We start from the raw sequence: 23,742 nt of genomic DNA, 5'->3' as shown, positions 1-23,742 counted from the left end.
ATAGCACTCCTTTTATTGTGGTTACATGAATATGCATAGGTTCATTAACATATGACGTTTCATACACACAAAGAGTACCGTGCGTTGTGTGTGTGTGCCAGGAGTCTAGTGGTCCATCTAAACAAAAGGCTCTTACACTCAAACAGATATACGTGTGTTTGCTATACCATATATCAGCAAGAGAAGATACGACCTCTCCTAGGAGGTGTGTGATCTATGCCAGAACACTAGGGGTGCAAAGGTATTCGTATCGATATTGAACCGTTCGATACAGTGCTTTCGGTTCGGTACGCATATGTATCGAACAATACAACATTTGTAATTTATTTTATCAACTTTCCTTCTGACGATGCTGTCTGTGTTGAGCGCTCAGTGAATCTGCGTTCGACTACTCCGCCTAGGCTGCACTGTTGAGCGCAGATCCACTGAGCGCTCAACACAGACAGCATCGTCAGAAGGAAGAGCGCAGGGCAAGCTAGCAAGACAGAAGTTAAGCTCTCCTTGCAACATGGCAAATTGAACCTCCCCCACCCTCATTCAGATCTGGCGTTTGGAATTATTTTGGTTTTCATGTGACGTATGACCCTGAAGGTAAGCGAGTCATGGACTAAAGTAAAACAGTATGTTGGATGTGGCATGCAATGCTCAATTACATGGGTGGGAACTAGTGTGTTAGCGCAGTTAGCTTGTTAAGTGTTGGCCGTCTAGCCCCATGCACGGGGCGATCGGCGGTAGCTCGTTAACGGAGATTTGCCGTGTTGTGGCGTTAAGGTCATTTCAACAAGATTAACCTGAAAGCACTAGTGGGAACACAACGAATATGATTGCACATTTACGCCGACATCATCCTAGTGCAAAGACAAAAACAACAAGCATGCTACTAAATTTAGCCGAGTCATTTAGACAGCTGTTAGCACATGATTCTCCTTATGCTGCTGAGAATATAGCCCAGAAGAAGCGGATAGTATAGTTTTTATTTTGGAAAGAGCCATTTCTCTGTAATAAACTGTCTTTTCCAAAGATGAGTGATTCCTCAATCAGATACAGGGCTTGCAATATCGCTAGCCCGACGTCCCGGGGCTAGCGATTTTTTCAGTCGGGCTACCAAAATCTATCTCTTCCCTGCCCGTCGGGCTATTGTGGGAAGGAAAAATATATGTCAGTGCTTTTGCATTCTTTCAGAAATGTAGCTGGGTAATTATGTCATTGGCATCGGTGAGCCACTGTCAATATGTGACATATTGAAATCGCGTTTGAATTTGCGCTTGTTTTTTTGCTTTCACTTTGCAATCGTGCGAACTGTGTATAGAGAGCGACAGCACTGATCTGTGAGTGATGATAATTTGTGCACCAATTCCTCTGACATCGTCTTATTAATCGTTAGCTTACTATGCAAACATGACAAGTGAAATCTCCCGCAGCAAGCTTAAACATGTGAGAGATTGATCGTGCAGAGAATCGCTGAGCTTATGTGAGTGCGTGTGTAAAAGCAGCAGGATATATATTTTAGTTCTGCTGAGCCAAATAAGACAGGTCAGGGTGAAGAAGTGACAGCCAAAGAAAAGCTTACCACAAAACGGAAAAGTTATGACAAATCAGACTATAAGGCAAAAAGAAAGTGCAGCTTTATGGTTTCATGGACAAAATAATTTCTGTGGCTGCAATATGACGAGCTAAATAACCAGGGGTGCACATAAGTGGTCCGCAGGTGCGCATTCGCTGTCAAAATAAAAAACACACAAGGGTTAGGGTTAAATTTAAGAACTGTACTTTTGAGTTAAAATATATATTTATAATTTTAATAAATGACAAATTAAAAAGGCATGAACGTTTTTTTTGTATCGAAAAAATATCGAACCGTGACACCAAAGTATCGAACCGAACCGAACCGTGAATTTTGTGTATCGTTGCACCCCTACAGAACACTGTAGAGGAATGAACACACCCCCCTCTTCATGCTACACAGTTGTTACAGACCTCCTAGGATGACACATTCTTTCAACAAATGATTATATACTTCTAAGCATATGAGTAAATATTTCTAAGCATAAATGATAATGAACAATACAAATCTAACAGTGCACCTTAAAGCTGATACAGTGGCCCCTCATTTATCGTGGGAGTTACGTTCTAAAAAATAACCTACGATAGCTGAAATCGCTGAAGTAGCCAACTGTATTCTCTCTTTTTTTTTTTTACAATTATTATAGATGTTTTAAGGCTGTAAAACCCTTCACTACACACTATACACTTTTCTCAGACAAGCATGAACATCTTTACGCTTTTCTCTCTTGTTTAAACACTCAAAGTTCAAATCTTTGTAGAAAAACAAGTCTAGTATTCCAGAATGAAATCAAGGCTAAAAAACTGTTTTCAGGTCTAGAACATGGGAACAGAGCAGCTGCAAGAGAATTCAACATTAATGCATCAATGGTACAGAAGTAGAGGAAGCAAGAAGAATGAGTTGTGTAAAGTTTGACTTTTCGGACTGTTTTGTTTCGCTTAATGCGCCTTATAATCTGAAAAATATGGTAATTTCTACTTTCCGTTAGCATGTCCAGAAGTCCAACTTTTTGTGCGATTGTTAGCAGCCTCCTCTGCCTTTTGGGTGCTACCGCAGGTGCCTTTGACGGTGCAAAACATTTCGTCAACATTGTTGTGTTTGTTGGGGAGAAAACTTACAAACATGCAGTACAGCACTTCAGAGTCACACTGCTAGCGATCGAAGATTTTTGTAAATTTGACAAGCTGAACGCATTCTGTACTGTACAGGAAACCCGGCACAAGATTGGACGCAGAACACAATGCGCTGTGCAAACAAAAACTAAAACAAACTATGCAAAATTCTACCAAAAAACATTTGCGAAACAGCGAGGCCGTGAAAGGTGAACCACATTATAGCAAGGGACCGCTGTAACTCGTATGCTGCAGAAGAAATTGCACCTTACTAATTTAGAAGATCATCGTTTAGCCTGGAAAGCCAGTTTGCATCTGTATAAAAAAAGGCTATATAATAATACTAGAGAACATCTTACTATTCATCACTGATTGATGGAAATAAGAACAACCATAGGTTTCTCTATAACACTCTAGCCAGACTGAGAAAACCCGGGGCTCTGTTGAGCCAACAGTCGTTTAACGTCAACTAGTGATGACTTTGTGAATTTCTTCACGTGTAAAATTTTAAACATTGAAGAAAAAAATTGCCCATAATCATCTCACAGATGTAACATTATGTACAGCTACTTTCAGTAGGAAAAATGACAAAAGCTTTGTCCAAAAACTTGTGTGTCATGGCTGTGTGAAGGCAGGCAGGAAAGGTGGACCAAAAAGCAGGACTCACAGAGGCACAGGTGTACTCAAAACCCTCAGCTTTATTGTGGGAATGCAGACTGAACAAAGAACTAACTAGACTGGAATGCAAACAAACTAGCAGGCAGGCAAACAGAACACACAGGGTGGTATGAGGATGAACAGACGTTAACGATGCCACACTGACACAAAGACACACTGGGCTTAAACACACTGAAGGAGTCATCAAGGAATTAAAGACACAAGGGGAACAGCTGGGAGGGATAAGACCTAACAAGACAGGGGGAATAAAGCTAGAAACACTGACAAAGACAGGAACATGAACCTTCAAAGTAAAACAGGAAACAAGACACACTTTACAAGGACACGGACTCGACAAAGTAAGACAGACTAGACGCTGAATTAAACCGGCAATAATAACAAAATACAACCCGAACCTTAGTCATAATGCAAAAACATACCAGAATAACTGAAACACAGATTCATAATTCAAAAATAAACCAAAGCATAAGGAACTCAAAATGCTGGGTTGATCCGACCCAGGACCGTGACATTATGGGCCAAACTGTACAATAAAAAGGTGTTTGTGAAAAACCCAAAACAAATTTTGTGTCTGCCTGATTTTCACTGATGAACTTTATTTTGCAGCTACCAAACACAACAGTGAGCAGAAAGACTAAAGAAAAAGTCAAGATTCAGTTTAGAAAAGAGAAAAACTAAAGCAAAACAAGCAACATTATGTGCTTTAAGGTGCCAATTTGAGAGGTATACCAGGGAATCAGGTACTGGTTGAAGCCTTTCTTTTTCAGAAGAGCTACAGTATCCAGAGTTGTACGTAGTGAAGAAGTAGCGTTCAGCTAGCTACACTGCACTGTTGGCACAACAACATTTTTAATCTTAGTTTAAGACAGAGTCACTCAAAAATAAGTACTGATTTTCAATAATCCTGTAAATAAATGACAAAAGAACCCCAGTGCAATTCAACATAGGTTTTTATTCATTGTTGGTTTGTGGCAGTAATAGCTGTTGGTTAAGGAGCAGCTTATCGTATAGCAGCAAGAAGCAAAGCAAGGAGCGTTGAATTCTGCAGAAGTGCTGGATTCTGTAGAAAAGGTAGGAGCAGGGTAAGACGATTTAGGGAAGGCCCAGTAATCTGCAAGAGAATCAGTAATATATATTATTACATGTGATAATGCATTCTCTGGTGAATAACTTCTTAGAGATATGTAAATATCAGAGAGTCAAGTGTGTCTAATGTTCAAACCTAGAAAGACAAACATGAGACTCACCCCCTCCCTAGATGAAGAACGTGCATCGCGCTCGTGTGCTGAGTCGTCCTGTTTAAAAAAAACATGCAAATGTATTGTTTGGATATGATAGGATAGGAGCACTGACACAGTCTCTGGTTACACAGTTACACACAGTGCAAGATATATTCATATATTACAGATAACATCACTAGCACAGTCTTCAGGCATATTACACTTACAGGATTTGCCAGAGCAAGGCTCAGCAGGCATCCAAGCAGAAACACAACCTTGATCATGTTTTCAGTGATTTCACCTGTTAACAATATTTCAGATGAGATGTGGTCAAAACCATCTGCAAAATCACCATTCAACCAACATTATACTGAAAACAGAGAAGCAATAAGAGATTGATGAGAAATGTTACCGTCAGGTCTTCACAACTTCAGCAGACTGTCTCAGAGATGTGGATGATTGTGGTAATGCTGTACTGACAGCAGAGCTTTTTATACACAGTTGCAAGAGATGATTTAATCTCATTTGCGTAACTGTTGGGAAACTCTAACTCTTAGAAAACATTCTCATCTTAACAAGGGTAAACACAATTAGGCAACAATCAGGGACACACCTGATTAATCTTTTTGCTGCAACACAGTGATGTGAGATTGACCAGGTGTGAGTCACATACAAAACTAACTGTTGTTTGTATATGTTCCTTTAAGTATAATTGTCTAACCTTTAAAATATAGGGGTAATGGTTACCAGGTCCTATCTATCTATATATCTATCTACTGGCTTTTTAAAAAATGTAAAGAAACTAGAAAATAATCAGGTGTTGTATATTACCACCGTTCAGGGGTGGGTCTGTGACCCAGCATTTTGTGTTATTTTATATTGTTGAGTTTTCTTTTATTCTGTTAAGTTCTATTATTATTATTCAAAATGGTTAAAATCACACACAGGTGTATCACGTCAGGTGCACAGGATCAGTACATTGTTACCCAGCATTATAAAGGAGACTTGTCCTATTGCAACCTCAGATTTAGTTTGGTATGCTCCTCACCTTTTAAGTGTTGAGATGAGCGCCATAGTGAGATCTAATAACTGTCTGACGCCCTAAGAAAGAAGACTGTGGCCACTTATGAGTCTGGTAAGGGATTTAAAAAGATCTCAAAAGAATTTGACATCAGCCGTTCCACCATCTGGAAAAGTATTTACAAGTGGAGGACATTCAAAACAACTGTCACCATGCCCAGGTCTGGCCCGCCAAGCAAATTCACCCCCAGAGCAGACCGCAAGGTGCTCAAAGAAGTCATCAAAAAGCCTAAAATGTCATCACTGGAACTACAGGAGGCTCTGGCTGCTGTCGATGTGAAAGCGCATGACTCTACTATCAGAAAGACACTACACAAGTTTGACTTTCATGGGAGGTGTGCAAGGAGGAAACCTTTGCTCTCTAAGAGAAACATTAAGACCAGACTGAAGTTTGCCAGGACAAATGTAGACAAACGCCATGACTTCTGGAATAATGTTCTTTGGACAGATGAATCTAAAGTGGAATTATTTGGAACCAGAACAGTAGACATGTTTGGCATAAACCAAATACAGCCTTGCAAGAAAAGAACTTCATACCAACTGTGAAGCATGGAGGTGGCAGTATCATAGTTTGGGGGTGCTTATCTGAGGCACCACCTGGCCAGCTCACCATCATAGAATCCATCATGAAGTCTGCTGTGTGTGAGGAGTGGGGCAAACTTTCTTCTGATCGATGTCAGAGACTGGTAAAAGGCCACAAAAGGTGTCTCACTGAAGTTATATCAGCCAAAGGTGGCAACACTAGTTATTAGGGGGGGTAGAATGTCCTAACTTTTTCCTCCATTAAAATACACAATTTTTGTTCCTTTTTTTGTTTTTTGTTTCCAGTAATACATGAAAACATAATTGGACAGTGATATGTGAACATTTCTTAATTAAGAGCTGATAATTTAATGCGGTGCCCTTATTTTCTCACATGACTGTTGTAAAAGTACCAGACACACACGAAGATTGTGCTCACTATTATTGCGTTTTCTTGACAGTTGTGAACTCAAGGAAAACAGTCTGTTCCAGTCGAGCTCTCTCTCTCCCGGCTCGAATCTGGCTTCACTATATAGAGAAATAGAAAGAGGCTGTGTCCCAATTCAGTGTCTGCACGCTTGAAGTACACGCACTACGCGTACTATAAGTACGAGAAGTGCGGAAGTGAGAGGCTTGTGAAATGGGACTGTCTAGCCTTTGTCGTGCTTTTCAGGTTGCCTAGCAACCATGATACTAACCGCGAGAAACATTACATACAGCATTGTTTGACATAAATGAAGGAGAAAAGATGTTTTGTTGGTCATTCAGTTTTTGTGCTGACATCACTTAGTCAGAGATTAGTTGAGTATCTGAGGCTGAGACCACGGAACTGTAAAACATGATTGTTGGGCTTCATTTGACTGAACAGTCATTTCAAGATTAGTTAATAAATAACAATTAGCTAATGTTGGTCATGAGACTAAAATCATCTCACTGCGGTAATGTAAATATAATATGGCCAATATTATATGTATTGTCAGATTATTATGAGATATATATATATTACAGAATATATTACAGCAGTGAGCTTGAACTGTGGGTCAAAGATTTAAGTTGCATTTATTTAAATATCCTATCACCTTAAATCTTCACTCAAAGACAAGTATCTTTGACAGTGTATATATAGATGTATCATATATAAGAGACAAATATTGTTCGTTTAATATATTGGCATTACTAAATTTGGCTCACCGCTTACATACATGTGGGGCAGGGATAGCCCAGTAGGTAGAGTGGTGGCCCCATGATCGGAAGGTCGGGGGTTCGATTCCCCTGAACAGCTACCCTGAGGTACCCCTGAGCAAGGTACCGTCCCTACACACTGCTCCCCGGGCGCCCAATGGCTGCCCACTGTGTCACTGAGTGAATGGGTTAAAATGCAGAGAGGATTTTCCCCACGGGGATCTATAAAGTACACTTTCTTTCTTCCTAAAAGCAAAATGTACGAGCTGTGAAAACTGTTTCTGATAGAATGAAGAGTAGACTGAGATATTAAATATTCCTTTATTGGGTGGGTGAGAAAATCAGACCATGTTATAACTGCTTTAAGTCATACAGAATAGATATCAGAGCCTTAAACAGGCTGACTTCTGCTAAATGGGTCAAACTGGGCAGAAAGTATACAAACACATAACATCCTTATAGAATATGATGTAACACTATAGATCAACTTACCTCAGAATATATAAAGCATATAAACAATTACAGCAATACGACACAACAAACACAGCAGTACTACTAATCCAAAATACTCAAAGCTTCATAGAACTGAAACAAACATTCATTTTTAGCTCCATTCTGCTGCTGATACATACTTTAGGTTTCTGAACATTAAACTTGTTGCTGGCTTTCATAGTGTGTAACCTGAAGGCCCTGAGTACTTTCTCCCACACTGAAAACACTGGAATGATAAAATTATTTGAACATTACCTAATAAGACTGATTCAGGACACACAATTAGTTATTTTAAACTTTCCTAGCAGTCCTTCACAAACAGGGAACAGTCTGTCTATTTTCTCCATCTGTCGTCAGCTGCTGGCTTTTCCTCCTCCTCTTCCTCACACACTGCTGAGTTTGTCTGAGATGATTTGTCTGAGATGATGTGCAGCAGTGTGTCCCTCAGTCTGTCCTCACTCTGGACACTTGCAGTTGTCACACATGGAAATCAAATGTGTGATAAGCTGCAGGATTCAACTGGTCTCTGAATGCTATTGACACCCTTTTCTCAACGAGAAGTCTGGGCTCGGGAGAGCCTGAGTGCCCTAGAGGGACTTTCCCTGCCGGATACACGATGGACGGGTGGCAGAACTGGAGGGTCATGTGCCTGGCAGGACTGTCGATCGAGGACGCTGAAGATATCTATCTATTCGGAACCGTGATAACAGGGTTCTTGCTGATTGGAGTTGGCTTAGCCCTGGCTTATCGGAGAAATAAAAGAGCGGAACCGGCTGTTCAAACCCCCCCAAGGCTGCCCGCTGGAATCGAAGCGATGGGACGAGGCGCGACCTCTCACAACGAACGTAATATGGTCAACACCTTGGAGACGCTTGCATCGGCTGTGAAGGCTCAAAGCAACAACATTGAGCGTGTGGGGGGATACATCAAAGAGAGGCCTGCTCAAAATGGGACCCTTGAGCGACAGTTGGAAGACATCGCGGAACGGATCACTGCAGCTGTGAGGTCTCAGAATCAAAAGAATGACAACACCATGGAACAGAAGTTTGATACCATCATGGGGAGGCTCGCGGCTCTCCAACGGGAGATCGAGAGGCCAGTGTCGGAGTGTTAGGGCAGCCTGAAAATTCTCCTGGGCTGCTCGCATGGAAATTTACAAAATCAACATCGAGATTGAGGACCCCCATAACGGCACCAGCTGCAGGCCCAAGGCTGGAGCCGAACAATCACTCCCTGATAACGACTGTGTTACGGCTATTCTTCCCGTCCCATGCAAGGACACCTGGATTGCCTGGAGGACTGTTTACTTAACCTGATAGGCCGAAGGACACTGTCTCAGCTAAACTATGGACACGCACACACATACACTTACACTGATAAGCACTCACTCATCCCCCCTCCCTTTCCAACGCCTTCGATGCTTGTTGCCCCCTGGGAACACGAGGCGGGTCGCGGCCCGTGCTGTCAAATAGATGACGGCGCCGTCGTAGGATGGCTGCTGTGTTGCCTGGGGTTACTCCTCATCCCCTACCCATCCCTGTGGCTTGTCATGTCTTCCATAATGTTGTGCTATGGACATTTATGTGCTTTTTGTGCAGAGGAGGTTTTTTTGTTTCCTGTTCTCGTGCTGTCCTACCATGGAAGCACAGCATGAGTGGAGGTCTCTTTTTTTCCTCTTGTACCTTCCCGTTGTTGTGTACATTTCAGTGTTTTTCTGTAACGCTACCGATCTCCGACTTGTAACCCCGTGTGATGTCTGTGTTATGTGTGTAAGGTCAGGGGGGGTTTCCATCTCGCTGCGGGGCAACCTGCATGTGACAAATAAAAGCTGTTTCATTCATTCATTATGGAGAAAAAAAAAACAGAGGAGAAAACAAACAAAAAAGAGCAACATAATAAATACAGCACCATCACAATAAACTAGCCAGCAGTAGATACTAAATATTAAACGCTATTGTGCAGCACGCAAGATAGACAACGTACAATGTGCTTTGAGGCAGCAGCCAAGAAAGGTGTAGTCCGCGTCTGTGAACACCCATGTGTACACCTGTGTGGATCAGCATGCTTGTATTCCAAAGGTTTCTCCATGTAACGATCTGCTAGGAAGTGTGGGGAGCCTGCTTCATGCCCCGTCCCCCAGGGCATGAAGCAGGCATGGAGGAGATCCAGGCCCCAGACATCTAGAGGCCCCAGAGTATGAGGACCCGAGGAGGCCCACCAAAGGGGGGGAACCGTGCCACCCTCCTGGGAAGAGCTGAGTAGAGCCCCAAACAAGGGGTCACCCAGCAGCTACGGAGCAGAGGCCAGAGGGGATTGCAGTGGCGTGCCCGCGGGCTCTGCCGGCAGCCAGCTGTGCCAGAGAGGACCGAGCTTCAGGCCCAGAGGCCTGAGGGCATCCCACCCCCCGGAAGGGGCCCAGCCGGGCCACAGGCGCCAGGCCCGGTCAATCGGTCACCAGGAGTGAGCCGGTACATACATGAGCGCCCAGCCCCAGTCGACAAGAACCACCAACACACCAATGTCTGAGGGCATCAGCCACCGGCAGGGAGTGTGGTGAGGAGAGATAGGCCTCTGTACTTTAGAGGGTCTGAGATGTACCCAGAGAGGTTGAGTCTAAGACCCAACCTGACATATAGACACAGACAAACAGGCGCACGCGGACACAAACATGCATTCCTACCCCCATATACACAACCAAATACTCGGCACTCACCCAACGTGTATACAGACACAAATAGACACTGCACAGACAGTCACACTCCCCAAACATACTCTATATCCCAGGTCCAGGTACCCCTGCCGCCAGAGGGGCAAGCCGCATCTAGACCCAGGAGATGTAACCCTTCTCTCTGGGGTGGGGGCAAGTGGACCACCTCCTTATCTGCAGTAGCAGGGAGGCCCCGCATCCCAGACCCCAATCTGACGGCCAGCACCTCCTCCCAGCCCCCCAGCCCTGACGGCTAACAGAACCGGGGTGAGTGAAGACCCCAAACCTCCCTCCGCCTGCTCATATGTAGTGTTGCTGTGTGCTGTTCTAAAGTGCATTTAAAACACAGGAGAGCATGGTTCCTGCTTCCTATCAGAGAGCAGCACGGCTCCTCCCGAAAACCCTCAGTGTCTTCATGATTTTAAAATTGAGGGTAGGGCACCAGCGCCAGAGGTGGGTTGGAATACACCGACCATCCTCTGGATGCTGTAAAACGTGCCCACCCCCAAGGCCCTATATGTATGTGTTATGTGAGAGTGTGAGTAATGTGGATGTCTAGGTTGCAGAATAAAATTGAGGCACAGGCGGCCAGAAGGGGACAGAGGGGAGTGCCTCCCCTGCACCCTGGTGACATACCTGCACCCCAAGCCCTGCGTGTGTGGGTGGGTGTGGTAGAGCGGGAATAGGGAGGCAGCTGAGGATGGGGAGGGAAGAAAGGGAGGGGCAAGCGGCCCCTCCCTGGGGCCAGCTTCCCCGCTGACCCCAGTAGGCACCCCCACACTCTGGAACCCACCAGGGCAAGGGGGCCCAGGCCCATCCAGACCGGGGCCCACAGCAGCAGCACCGCCCAGCCCCACAGAGTCCGGGGCAGCCCACCCGACTCCACCCCAGAGAAAACTGCACCCACCCCATCATCCAGTCATCTCCCAAACTACACAAGACAATAGACACCCAGGTTGAGTTCATTCTCTACCTCTCCTATATCTCTCCCCCACCTGCAGAGTGAGCTCCTGTAGAGAGGAGACCACCTACAAAGATATAACAGCCTCTCCACCAGTTAGAGCATGCCTATTCAACTACGAAGTTAGTTGGGCCAGATTTTCAAACCGAGGAATTTATCTGGGCCAGATATTTTTTTTGAAGCCAGTAAGCAGCAGATCATGATCAATTTCAAATCCACACAACTGTACTGAAAAACAAGTATTTTTTTTATTCCTTTTCCCCTATAAATCTGGTGGTGACCTCTCACAAATGCACACCAAAAGGTCCATTTAAAAAAAGGGAGCTATAACTAAACTATTTTTTGCACATTTGAAATAATAATAACAAAAAACATTTTGATAATTCCCTTTCAAATTAAAAAAAATATTTCACTGACCACTCACTTTTCCTGCCATGGATGGAGCCCCATCCGTCACAAGTATACAGACACGCTTCATATCCAGACCATTTTCCTCAAAAAGAGCTTAAATCTTCTCAAACATAATTTCGCCAGCTGTGAGTCCCTCTAACGGTAGTAAACCGAGCAATTTCCCATCCAAAAAACGGACATATACGCATAACTGTGCATTATCAGTTCTGTCTGTGATCTCCTGCTATAGACATTACATCAGTTTTCTTCAGGTCATCTAACAGCATTTCAAACTCGTCTGACGCCAGAACTTCAATTCTACAAATATTTGAACTGTCCTACAGGGGTACGTTTTTAATAGCAGATGTCACACTCACTTTTCACCGCATCCACCACGGCCAGCATGCAGTATTTCATTGTTTCAGAATCTGTGAAAGGCCTTTTCTTCTTCGCCAAGAAGCAAACACGAAGGGAAGATGCTGCAGCTCTCTCTTGGGCTGTACAGGACCCTCACCATGGTAGTACAACTCCGGTTGTAAGATTATTAAACTAGGTAAAATGAATAAGTATTTGTCAGTCCAGGCAGGGTTAAACCGACAGTTTTCATTGTCAATTTTGCGCTTTTGGAGTGAGAAAGACATGCTGTTGTCGCATCATATATTACGATGATTGTTTAATATGTTTACATCACGGTGCATTGTGGGTTAAATATTGCTAGGCTACTAGGAGTGTTGCATTCACAGTCTACACTATGCTGTAGGAATTTTTAATTTTTTAAAAATTAATTAATGAATTCATTTTTTGCGTTTTCTCTGTGTTTCTGCCAGGACCACAGGCAGGGCCACTCGCAGGTTGCTTCTGGGCCGCATTTGGCCCGCGGGCCGCCATTTGAACAGGCTTGAGTTAGAGTGTCCCCTAGTTGGGCCGATGCACCAGAGGAGCCCCCCTGCACCCACCCGCCCACAGCTCCGGCGACACAACAACCAGGACCCAAGCTCCCAAGGCCCAGCCAGCACCCCAGACCGGGGGCGGAGCATCCCCAGACCCCCAAGCCTCCACGCTCGTCCCGGACCCACCCAGGGGCAGTCAGGCAACCAGGCCAGTAACCAACGTCCGGCAGCACAGACCCTCCCCCATCTCCGCTGTACGCAGCCACAAGGAAAACACCATCTAAGAGCCACCAGAGCCCCTAACCAGGTCATGGCCACATCCCCCGGGTTAGGCCCTCCAGGGAAAACGTCCCTATGGACTCCCCAGACGCCCTAAGGCCGTCCCTACCGCCATATCAACCACAATAGCGAAGGCAGGACCATATTGGTTAGAATTAAGATTATTTTTATTTTTCGCCTTCTACTGTCTTTAAAAGTGGGATTAAAGCATCTTTTTTTCAGCTTAACGAGTGAACCGTCAGCTCGTTCAAACACACGTTAAAGTCCGTTTGGCTCGACACCACCGAACAGAGGCAGCAATATAACATAGCTAACATTAACAGTGCAGTGAATCCTGCTTGTGCCGTGATATTCAGGACTGCAAACCGAGCAGCATCACTGACTTTCAGCTTGTTGTGTTTGTGGATATATGACTGACTTTAATTATGCATAAAATCATCACATTCTCTGTAAGATTAAGGTCAACTATATATATTTTTTTTGAAGTAGAGGCTTTAAAACCAAGTTAACGCTGAAAGTACAAACATCACTAATGTCACATAACTTTGCCGACATGTGGCCAACAGTAATGTTTTAATGTTCTTCATTATTAAACATTCGCACATAAATAAGTGACATCATATTCAGTACTTACTTTTGACAGTTCACTCTTCGGCCGCTCCCTTCTGTCCCTTCGAATTGGGACAGCCGTCGTTGCGTGGCGGTGACGTAATCGTACTCAAAATGCATACTTCAAGCATGCGGTCTCTTAATTGGGACACAGCCAGAGACTCCATCATCAGTCAATCACCACCACCTGTGGCTCACCTGCCTCCCGGTACTGACCCCTTGAGCTCATTCCACCACTCCTCCCCTGCAGCTGCACCAGGGACCACACCTCAGCCACAACTGCATTTCTTGTGTAACAATTGTAAAAGATCATTTTTTTATTTGCTTGGATGAATCTGTCATTTCAGTACATCTTTATTGTCTTCATTGTCTTTTTTTTTTCAACACTTATTGGTTCCACAATAAGTGGAACCATGCTGAAGGTATTTCTGCTTGGATGCTTCCTATGCCTCACTCTAGTTCAACCTGTAAGTATTATTATAAGTGATTATATACGCAGATACTACTTGAATATGCAAATACAAGTAATACAATACTTAGGAATTTTCTACAGATTGTCAATGTGTATGAAAAGTATGGTGGCTCTCACCACGGCTGATATGAGGTGAGTACTTTCTTTATCCTCCACATTTAAATCACACATGAACATCACTTTCTGTAAAATGTTTGGATTTTTTTTTCTCTCTACACTCAACCACCAACAACAATATTTCCTTGAAGCAACTTCTCTCTGTCTTCCTACAAGCGCCTGCTAAAACCACTACAACAGCTGCACCCACTACAACTCCCTGAAATCTGAAAGGAAACCAAAAAAAAGCAAAAATCGAGCCAGCATTGCATTTATTGTGCTGTCGCCAAAAATGCAATGCTGGCTTAATTTTTGGTTACCTTTTAGATTTCAAGGAGTTGTAGTGGATGCAGCTGTTGTAGCTGTTGATTCTGCGAAGAAGATTGGGCCATCCCCCAGCGATGTTAAAGACTCATTGCCTGCTATCACAAATGCTTGATTGAATTTCTTGGAGTCAAAAGTGGCACAACCAGTTATTAGGTTTAGGGTGTAATTACCTTTTCACACAGGACCACATAGATTTGGATACATTTCTTCATTCTACTGTTTCTATGTCACGAAATACACCTTTTGAGATCTTTTTTTTGTTTTAGCTCAGAATGTAGTAGCATAATTTTCAAACAATAAGTCAACTATACCATTACTTAAGGATAGCACATGACTTTAACAAAATAATAACATAAGAAATCAACAATATAAAATAACACAAAATGCTGGGTCACAGTTGTAATATACAACACCTGATTATTTTCTAGTTTCTTTACATTTTCTAAAAAGCCAGAAGATAGATATATAGATAGTAGGGGTGCAACGATACACAAAATTCACGGTTCGGTTCGATACTTTGGTGTCACGGTTCGATATTTTTTCGATACAAAAAAAATGTTCATGCCTTTTTAATTTGTCATTTATTAAAATTATAAATATCAGGACTCACAAAATTTCAAAATCCCTGGTAGCCCTTCGGGCACGGACTCTTCAGTTTTTTGTAGCCCAAAATAAGTTTAAGTAGCCTGAATAAAAAAGAGAGCAATTTTTTGATTGATGTTTTGTTTCCTTTACAATATTATACATTAAGGTATAATATTGTAACGGAAACAAAACATTAATCAAAAAATTGTTGAAAAACAAATTTTAACATTGTATAAAAATTACAATCATCAACTCAAATACTTGGTTCTAATTGAACAGAAATTTCTATGAACTTGTAAGAACTGTGTAGGACATGAATCAGTCTGTGTCAGATCCTGAATTTTAAATTTCCACTGAAGTCACGGGTAAGAGACAAGTGGAACCAAGATCTAGGCCATTTGCTTTTTGAAGTTTGCAAAGACTGCTAAATTGTGCCAGTGGTAGTTCACTATTTGCAACATAGTACGCTGTTCTAAACAGATTTTTCAGGTTTATTTTTAGTATGTTATTTGCAATTGGTGTTTGTTCTGGGAAAGATATTGCAGACTGAGCAATAATGCATTTCTTGCATTTCTCATGGGTTCTAATGGGGGCCTTTCTTAAAATGACTGGTCCCAGTAACAAAGGCGCTTGTCGACTCAGAAATCGAGAGAAAACCAACAACACACCCGGCAGAACATTATGTTATTTACACGAGTGCGCATAAGTGGTCCGCATGTGCGCATTTGCTGTCAAAATAAAAGACGCGCACCAGATAAGAAGTTGCAACACGCGTTTGCGTCCATATAAAAAGCACTGTTTTTGTCTGCTAGAGTGGGATTTTCACGGCACATTCTGCACCACATCTCTGTGCGTTCATCATTTGTTTGAAGCCAGCTCACCTCCTGCAACCACTTTTCTGAGAATACGCGCTTCTTTTGTGGTTCGGACTCCTTCTGACATTTCTTTGGAGGTGGAGGAAAACCAAAGCAATTGCTTAAAGGAGCTTCTTCGACATCTTTAAGAGTTCTAAACAAATGTCTGTCCTCCTCCAGAAAATGTTATGTACACGCATTACAACTTCTTATCTTGTGCGCGTTTTTTATTTTTGATAGCTGCACTTTCTTTTTGCCTTATAGTCTGATTTGTCATAACTTTTCCGTTTTGTGGTAGGGCAGAGATAGATTTTGGTAGCCCGACTCGAAAAATCGATATTGCGAGCCCTGTATCTGATTGAGGAATCACTCATCTTTGGAAAAGAGAGTTTATTACAGAGAAATGGCTCTTTCCAAAATAAAAGCTATACTATACGCTTCTTCTGGGCTATATTCTCAGCAGCATATTAAACATATCAGGTTCCCATAAGGAGAATCATGTGCTAACGGCTGTCTAAATGACTCGGATAACGTTTGTAGCATGCATGCTTGTTGTTTTTGTCTGCGTCCACTTGTCTTTGCACTAGGATGATGTCGGCGTAAATGTGCAGTCATATTCGTTGTGTTCCCACTAGTGCTGTCAGCGTTAATCTCGTTGAAATGACGTTAACGAGCTACCGCCGATCGCCCCGTGCATGGGCTAGACAGCCAACACGTTAACGAGCTAACTGCACTAACACACTAGTTCCCACCCATGTAATTGAGCATTGCGTGGCACATCCAACATACTGTTTTACTTTAGTCCATGACGCGCTTACCTTCAGGGTCATACGTCACATGACAACCAAAATAGTTCCAAACGCCAGATCTGAATGAGGGTGGGGGAGGTTCAGTTTCCCATGTTGCAAGGAGAGCTTAACTTCTGTCTGGCTAGCTTGCCCTGCGCTCAGTGAGTCTGCGTTCGACTGCTCCGCCTAGGCTGCACTGTCGAGCGCAGATCCACTGAGTGCTCAACACAGACAGCATCGTCAGAAGGAAAATTTATTGTTCGATACATATGCGTACCGAACCGAAAGCACTGTATCGAACGGTTCAATATTGATACGAGTATCCCTAATAGATAGATAGGACCTGGTGACTATTACCCCTACATTTTAAAGGGTAGACAATTATACTTAAAGGAACATATACAAACAACAGTTAGTTTTGTATGTGACTCATACCTGGTCAATCTCACATCACTGTGTTGCAGCAAAAGGATTAATCAGGTGTGTCCCTGATTGTTGCCCAATTGTGTTTACCCTTGTTAAGATGAGAATGTTTTCTAAGAGTTAGAGTTTCCCAACAGTTACGCAAATGAGATTAAATCATCTCTTGCAACTGTGTATAAAAAGCTCTGCTGTCAGTACAGCATTACCACAATCATCCACATCTCTGAGACAGTCTGCTGAAGTTGTGAAGACCTGACGGTAACATTTCTCATCAATCTCTTATTGCTTCTCTGTTTTCAGTATAATGTTGGTTGAATGGTGATTTTGCAGATGGTTTTGACCACATCTCATCAGAATTATTGTTAACAGGTGAAATCACTGAAACCATGATCAAGGTTGTGTTTCTGCTTGGATGCCTGCTGAGCCTTGCTCTGGCAAATCCTGTAAGTGTAACATGTCTGTAGAATGATATATCTTGCACTGTGTGTGTGTAACTGTGTAACCAGAGACTGTGTCAGTGCTCCTATCTTGTCATATCCAAACAATACATTTGCATGTTTTTTTTAAACAGAATGACTCAGCACACGAGCGCGATGCACGTTCTTCATCTAGGGAGGGGGTGAGTCTCATGTTTGTCTTTCTAGGTTTGAACATTAGACACACTTGACTCTCTGATATTTACATATCTCTAAGAAGTTATTCACCAGAGAATGCATTATCACATGTAATAATATATATTACTGATTCTCTTGCAGATTACTGGGCCTTCCCTAAATCGTCTTACCCTGCTACTACCTTTTCTACAGAATCCAGCACTTCTGCAGAATTCAACGCTCCTTGCTTTGCTTCTTGCTGCTATACGATAAGCTGCTCCTTAACCAACAGCTATTACTGCCACAAACCAACAATGAATAAAAACCTATGTTGAATTGCACTGGGGTTCTTTTGTCATTTATTTACAGGATTATTGAAAATCAGTGCTTATTTTTGAGTGACTCTGTCTTAAACTAAGATCAAAAATGTGCCAACAGTGCAGTGTAGCTAGCTGAACGCTACTTCTTCACTATGTACAACTCTGGATACTGTAGCTCTTCTGAAAAAGAAAGGCTTCAACCAGTACCTGATTCCCTGGTATACCTCTCAAATTGGCACCTTAAAGCACATAATGTTGCTTGTTTTGCTTTAGTTTTTCTCTTTTCTAAACTGAATCTTGACTTTTTCTTTAGTCTTTCTGCTCACTGTTGTGTTTGGTAGCTGCAAAATAAAGTTCATCAGTGAAAATCAGGCAGACACAAAATTTGTTTTGGGTTTTTCACAAACACCTTTTTATTGTACAGTTTGGCCCTTGTGCCGGGTTTCCTGTACAGTACAGAATGCGTTCAGCTTGAAAAATTTACAAAAATCTTCGATCGCTAGCAGTGTGACTCTGAAGTGCTGTACTGCATGTTTGTAAGTTTTCTCCCCAACAAACACAACAATGTTGACGAAATGTTTTGCACCGTCAAAGGCACCTGCGGTAGCACCCAAAAGACAGAGGAGGCTGCTAACAATCGCACAAAAAGTTGGACTTCTGGACATGCTAACGGAAAGTAGAAATTACCATATTTTCCAGATTATAAGGCGCATTAAGCGAAACAAAACAGTCCGAAAAGTCAAACTTTACACAACTCATTCTTCTTGCTTCCTCTACTTCTTTACCATTGATGCATTAATGTTGAATTCTCTTGCAGCTGCTCTGTTCCCATGTTCTAGACCTGAAAACAGTGTTTTAGCCTTGATTTCATTCTGGAATACTAGACTTGTTTTTCTACAAAGATTTGAACTTTGAGTGTTTAAACAAGAGAGAAAAGCGTAAAGATGTTCATGCTTGTCTGAGAAAAGTGTATAGTGTGTAGTGAAGGGTTTTACAGCCTTAAAACATCTATAATAATTGTAAAAAAAAAAAAAGAGAGAATACAGTTGGCTACTTCAGCGATTTCAGCTATCGTAGGTTATTTTTTAGAACGTAACTCCCACGATAAATGAGGGGCCACTGTATCAGCTTTAAGGTGCACTGTTAGATTTGTATTGTTCATTATCATTTATGCTTAGAAATATTTACTCATATGCTTAGAAGTATATAATCATTTGTTGAAAGAATGTGTCATCCTAGGAGGTCTGTAACAACTCTGTGTAGCATGAAGGGGGGGGGGGGGTGTTCACTCCTCTACGGAGTGTTCTGGCATAGATCACACACCTCCTAGGAGAGGTCGTATCTTCTCTTGCTGATATATGGTATAGCAAACACACGTATATCTGTTTGAGTGTAAGAGCCTTTTGTTTAGATGGACCACTAGACTCCTGGCACACACACACAACGCACGGTACTCTTTGTGTGTATGAAACGTCATATGTTAATGAACCTATGCATATTCATGTAACCACAATAAAAGGAGTGCTATGGGGAACCTGGCTGAGAGTCTGACGGAGGTCAAGTGGGTGGAACGACACTTGGCTCCAGGTTGGTCTTCTTCGTGTTATTGGGTAATGATCAGACAAAAGTGTGTGATTTGGGAGAAACTGCATGAACAAGGAGATGTCGTTTATATTGACTAGAATAATCTTTTCTTGTTTTTTTTTTTTTTTTTTTAACTTTTTTTAAAACAGAGTCACTCAGAAATAAGTATGTAAATAAATAAAAAAATCCCAGTGCAATTTAACATAGGTTTTTATTCATTGTTTGTTCGTTTTCAATTCCTCCTTTGTGGCAGTAATAGCTGTTGGTTAAGGAGCAGCTTATCGTATAGCAGCAAGAAGCAAAGCAAGGAGCGTTGAATTCTGCAGAAGTGCTGGATTCTGTAGAAAAGGTAGGAGCAGGGTAAGACGATTTAGGGAAGGCCCAGTAGTCTGCAAGAGAATCAGTAATATATATTATTACATGTGATAATGCATTCTCTGGTGAATAACTTCTTAGAGATATGTAAATATCAGAGAGTCAAGTGTGTCTAATGTTCAAACCTAGAAAGACAAACATGAGACTCACCCCCTCCCTAGATGAAGAACGTGCATCGCGCTCGTGTGCTGAGTCGTCCTGTTTAAAAAAAACATGCAAATGTATTGTTTGGATATGACAAGATAGGAGCACTGACACAGTCTCTGGTTACACAGTTACACACACACACAGTGCAAGATATATCATTCTACAGTCATGTTACAGGATTTGCCAGAGCAAGGGAGTGCAGAATTATTAGGCAAGTTGTATTTTTGAGGAATAATTTTATTATTGAACAACAACCATGTTCTCAATGAACCCAAAAAACTCATTAATATCAAAGCTGAATGTTTTTGGAAGTAGTTTTTAGTTTGTTTTTAGTTTTAGCTATTTTAGGGGGATATCTGTGTGTGCAGGTGACTATTACTGTGCATAATTATTAGGCAACTTAACAAAAAACAAATATATACCCATTTCAATTATTTATTTTTACCAGTGAAACCAATATAACATCTCCACATTCACAAATATACATTTCTGACATACAAAAACAAAACAAAAACAAATCAGCGACCAATATAGCCACCTTTCTTTGCAAGGACACTCAAAAGCCTGCCATCCATGGATTCTGTCAGTGTTTTGATCTGTTCACCATCAACATTGCGTGCAGCAGCAACCACAGCCTCCCAGACACTGTTCAGAGAGGTGTACTGTTTTCCCTCCTTGTAAATCTCACATTTGATGATGGACCACAGGTTCTCAATGGGGTTCAGATCAGGTGAACAAGGTGGCCATGTCATTAGTTTTTCTTCTTTTATACCCTTTCTTGCCAGCCACGCTGTGGAGTACTTGGACGCGTGTGATGGAGCATTGTCCTGCATGAAAATCATGTTTTTCTTGAAGGATGCAGACTTCTTCCTGTACCACTGCTTGAAGAAGGTGTCTTCCAGAAACTGGCAGTAGGACTGGGAGTTGAGCTTGACTCCATCCTCAACCCAAAAAGGCCCCACAAGCTCATCTTTGATGATACCAGCCCAAACCAGTACTCCACCTCCACCTTGCTGGCGTCTGAGTTGGACTGGAGCTCTCTGCCCTTTACCAGTCCAGCCACGGGCCCATCCATCTGGCCCATCAAGACTCACTCTCATTTCATCAGTCCATAAAACCTTAGAAAAATCAGTCTTGAGATATTTCTTGGCCCAGTCTTGACGTTTCAGCTTGTGTGTCTTGTTCAGTGGTGGTCGTCTTTCAGCCTTTCTTACCTTGGCCATGTCTCTGAGTATTGCACACCTTGTGCTTTTGGGCACTCCGGTGATGTTGCAGCTCTGAAATATGGCCAAACTGATGGCAAGTGGCATCTTGGCAGCTGCACGCTTGACTTTTCTCAGTTCATGGGCAGTTATTTTGCGCCTTGGTTTTTCCACACGCTTCTTGCGACCCTGTTGACTATTTTGAATGAAACGCTTGATTGTTCGATGATCACGCTTCAGAGGCTTTGCAATTTTGAGGCTGCTGCATCCCTCTGCAAGATATCTCACTATTTTTGACTTTTCTAAGCCTGTCAAGTCCTTCTTTTGACCCATTTTGCCAAAGGAAAGGACGTTGCCTAATAATTATGCACACCAGATATAGAGTGTTGATGTCATTAGACCACACCCCTTCTCATTACAGAGATGCACATCACCTAATATGCTTAATTGGTAGTAGGCTTTCGAGCCTATACAGCTTGGAGTAAGACAACATGCATGAAGAGGATGATGTGGACAAAATACTCATTTGCCTAATAATTCTGCACTCCCTGTATTGTTTGGATATGACAAGATAGGAGCACTGACACAGTCTCTGTTTACACAGTTACACACACACAGTGCAAGATATATTCATATATTACAGATAACATCACTAGCACAGTCTTTAGTCATATTACACTTACAGGATTTGCCAGTGCAAGGCTCAGCAGGCATCCAAGCAGAAACACAACCTTGATCATGTTTTCAGTGATTTCACCTGTTAACAATATTTCAGATGAGATGTGGTCAAAACCATCTGCAAAATCACCATTCAACCAACATTATACTGAAAACAGAGAAGCAATAAGAGATTGATGAGAAATGTTACCGTCAGGCCTTCACAACTTCAGCAGACTGTCTCAGAGATGTGGATGATTGTGGTAATGTTGTACTGACAGCAGAGCTTTTTATACACAGTTGCAAGAGATGATTTAATCTCATTTGCGTAACTGTTGGGAAACTCTAACTCTTAGAAAACATTCTCATCTTAACAAGGGTAAACACAATTGGGCAACAATCAGGGACACACCTGATTAATCTTTTTGCTGCAACACAGTGATGTGAGATTGACCAGGTATGAGTCACATACAAAACTAACTGTTGTTTGTGTATGTTCCTTTAAGTATAAATATTTACCCTTTAAAATGTAGGGGTAATGATCACCAGGTCCTATCTATCTATATATCTATCTTCTGGCTTTTTAGAAAATGTAAAGAAACTAGAAAATAATCAGGTGTTGTATATTACAACTGTGACCCAGCATTTTGTGTTATTTTATATTGTTGATTTCTTATGTTATTATTTTGTTAAAGTCATGTGCTATCCTTAAGTAATGGTATAGTTGACTTATTGTTTGAAAATTATGCTACTACATTCTGAGCTAAAACAAAAAAAAAGATCTCAAAAGGTGTATTTCGTGACATGGAAACAGTAGAATGAAGAAATGTATCCAAATCTACGTGGTCCTGTGTGAAAAGGTAATTACACCCTAAACCTAATAACTGGTTGTGCCACTTTTGACTCCAAGAAATTCAATCAAGCATTTGTGATAGCAGGCAATGAGTCTTTAACATCGCTGGGGGATGGGGGTTGGTGGTGATGTGTAGAGAGAAAAAAAAATCCAAACATTTTACAGAAAGTGATGTTCATGTGTGATTTAAATGTGGAGGATAAAGAAAGTACTCACCTCATATCAGCCGTGGTGAGAGCCACCATACTTTTCATACACATTGACAAACTGTAGAAAATTTCTAAGTATTGTATTACTTGTATTTGCATATTCAAGTAGTATCTGCATATATAATCACTTATAATAATACTTACAGGTTGAACTAGAGTGAGGCATGGGAAGCATCCAAGCAGAAATACCTTCAGCATGGTTTCACTTATTGTGGAACCAATAAGTGTTGAAAAAAAAAAGACAATGAAGACAATAAAGATGTACTGAAATGACAGATTCAGCCAAGCAAATAAAAAATGATCTTTTACAATCGTTGCACAAGAAATACAGTTGTAGCTGAGGTAGAGCTGGGCGATATGAGATTTTTCCAAATCATGAAATGTTTTTTTCATTTCAGGCGATAACGATATATATCACGATATAAGCCAAATAACTATATTTGTGAGATTTAAATGTGCCGTTGCTCACAAGTAAAATGTGAAATAATCAGCAGCTTCTTTTGATTTAAATATTTATTTCCCATAATAAGTTCAACAGGGTAGATGTACTAAAGAAACATGAGACTTTTTC

The 23,742-nt window shown here is 41.9% G+C and overlaps 2 long non-coding RNA genes across 3 annotated transcripts; one reads left to right on the top strand and one right to left on the bottom strand.

Moving 5' to 3' along the window:
* Positions 1-254: 254 nt before the first annotated feature.
* On the top strand, positions 255-18,192 carry LOC309707861. Of its 2 annotated transcripts, XR_014277096.1 has the most exons (6): positions 255-591; positions 12,736-14,153; positions 14,240-14,290; positions 17,601-17,674; positions 17,803-17,850; positions 17,987-18,192. It is a non-coding gene; the product is annotated as an uncharacterized lncRNA (long non-coding RNA). The 2 variants fall into 2 exon arrangements; XR_014277097.1 differs by lacking the exons at positions 255-591; positions 12,736-14,153; positions 14,240-14,290 and adding an exon at positions 16,333-17,489.
* A 1,728-nt stretch (positions 18,193-19,920) lies between these two features.
* On the bottom strand, positions 19,921-22,442 carry LOC309707872. Its single transcript, XR_014277108.1, has 4 exons — positions 22,321-22,442; positions 22,136-22,209; positions 20,254-20,301; positions 19,921-20,117 (listed from the first exon to the last, which is right to left on the bottom strand). It is a non-coding gene; the product is annotated as an uncharacterized lncRNA (long non-coding RNA).
* Positions 22,443-23,742: the final 1,300 nt, after the last annotated feature.

The sequence above is a fragment of the Aulonocara stuartgranti genome (genome assembly GCF_965226115.1).
Source record: "Aulonocara stuartgranti genome assembly, chromosome: 6".
In the NCBI taxonomy this organism is placed as follows: domain Eukaryota; kingdom Metazoa; phylum Chordata; class Actinopteri; order Cichliformes; family Cichlidae; genus Aulonocara; species Aulonocara stuartgranti.
Note: the sequence above shows the minus strand (reverse complement) of the source record. Positions and strands in the feature narration are given on the sequence as shown.